The sequence below is a fragment of the Palaemon carinicauda genome, chromosome 8 (genome assembly GCF_036898095.1).
Source record: "Palaemon carinicauda isolate YSFRI2023 chromosome 8, ASM3689809v2, whole genome shotgun sequence".
In the NCBI taxonomy this organism is placed as follows: domain Eukaryota; kingdom Metazoa; phylum Arthropoda; class Malacostraca; order Decapoda; family Palaemonidae; genus Palaemon; species Palaemon carinicauda.
In genome coordinates, this window is record NC_090732.1 from 47,606,713 (window position 1) to 47,609,151 (window position 2,439).

Consider the following 2,439-nt stretch of genomic DNA (forward strand, 5'->3'; position numbering starts at 1 on the left):
ATAGCTACTGTAAATAAACATCTTGTTTTATAGTTGTATTATATTTATACATTCAAATATGCATAGGTGTCAGTGAATTGGAGGTTTTGATTATTGTTTGTACTAAGGGACGTTATTTACCAAACAATGGATTGAAGAACTAATGAAATCTGCATTTATAGACTGACATAGAAAGACCACAAACAGTAGTCAGTGAAAGGACACACCTGAGTCCTTTTTCCTGCAGTGGACTAGTGTAACAGCTGATGATGATGGTGATATCATTCACATTTTTGTCCACTATATTTTACACCATAATAGAATTCATTTATCGTTAAAAGCTGAGTTACAATGATTTCTCTCCGGTGCTTTTATTGGAACGTTTAGACCAGATTTCTGAATTCCAATTAAAATCTGTGTCTGAAGGACTTTTTGGTGCAAATCACTGGAGCGCATTTAGGCAGGTCCATCACTTGAGACGGCGTTGATTTAGGTCCAGACTTTGAATAACATTTCAAATCCAGATCTCAAAATTACATTTTATCTTAAAATCTCCATACGGGATTTTGGGTTACGACTTTCAGTTGGAATTTATGGTGAAATTTTTTTTTAGTATATTTTTATTTACCAGACATTTGTGTGGATATTATTTGGATAGGTCCCTAAATAAACATTATTATATAGATCCCCCAAATGACTTTTAGGTCCATGTCTTTCATCCAGGTATCTGGAGTACATCATATGTCCAAGTATCTGGAAGATATTGTAGGTCTAAGGGAGAAATGTTTTGATTTCAAAGTGATTTTTGGTAAAGATCCTTAATTAGTATTTTATTATCTAAATTTCTTGATCACTTTTTTGTTGATGAATATTGAGTAACATTCTGGCTAATAACTTCGACTCACATCTCTGGTTCAATGGTGTCAACTATATCATATGTCTATGTTTTCCAAAGTGATGATAGGTAAAGCTTTCAAAATTCAACCTATCTCCAGGCCTTTGGATTGTATCATTAACACATATCTTATAATTTCATTCGGTCAGGAATTTTAGTGTGCAAGTATTTTGTCTTCATTCATAAATAATAAAATAACCATATATATATATATATATATATATATATATATATATATATATATATATATATATATATATATATATATATATATATATATATATATATATATATATATATATATATATATTCTTACGAAGCTGGTCTCGTGTAGGGTAAATATCGTAGTTTATTAATAATCTTATTTATATCTTTTAATTGTTTTAATTTGTTCATCGAAGAGATGATGCCCAACCCGTGAAATGAGCCCCTCTTTTCTCGTGAATTTCATTGTAATCTTTATTCAAGTCAGTATATGTGAATTTACGTAATTTTTAAGAATTGCCTTTTTAATTCACATATATTTGGCATGAGGTCATACATAATATATTTGAAAGTGTTGTTGAATCCGTGCGAGATATGAGCAAGGGCTTAGGTAATTTTTTTTTTTTTTTTTATTTCATGATGTATTGCATCATGTTTGAGAGAGATTATTCAGAATATGTACTTTGGGAGGTTCTTTACCATGTGCTTTAGAAGAATTGCGAAGGCCCGGCAAGAGGATGTTATCTTTTTATTATTTCAAGAACGATGGGTGGGCGAAGCTATATAGCTGACTTAGAGAGCCGTCTGGCGTAGAGTATGTAGCGGTTGGGAGAGTAATATTTGGCAACTTTGACGTTTGGCACAGTCCCCACACTACCAGAACTCGATCTTGGAAGGTTCTGGAAGCAGTTAGTTTTCATAGAAAGGTGACCCAAGGTTGGGTTAGAGATAGAGATAGAGATAGAAATCGATATAGAACTGCAGCCAGAAGATAGAATCCTTCCCCTCTCCCTCTATCACACTCGCAATCCAGTGTATTATCGAAAGTGTTCAGTACGTTTTAGTGTGTCCTCTCCTAAGTGACTCTGAGCCTCAAGGCAAATCGTGTGCTGTAAAGAAACAGTGATTTTTTTAATTCATTATATTAGGGTGGGTGTTGGCATTGTATAACGTTTTTTGGTAATTGGTCTTGTAGGGATGATAGATTTTGTTATGTGATCCGATTATATATTATTCATTGGGTGTCAAACGTAAACATTTTATCATTCAGAGTTATTTCAAAAGTTTGTATAATTTTCACTGTAAATATAGTAGTTCAAGTCAAGTTCTTATATCATTTTCAGATCGTAACATTTTTATCTTAATCTAAGTTTTGTTCAGATTTGATTTTTTTTTCCAGTGTATTATCAAATCATTTTGTAAATCTTTTTCAAAGTGTTGTAATTTATATAGAATATATTTATTTTTCTTAAAGAGTGTATTATTCCAATCATCATTATTTGGAACCAGATTTTGCTCAATTCCTGTTAAGAACTACTGTGAGTTAAATGCGTTTCAATAATACTAAAAAGTAATTACCC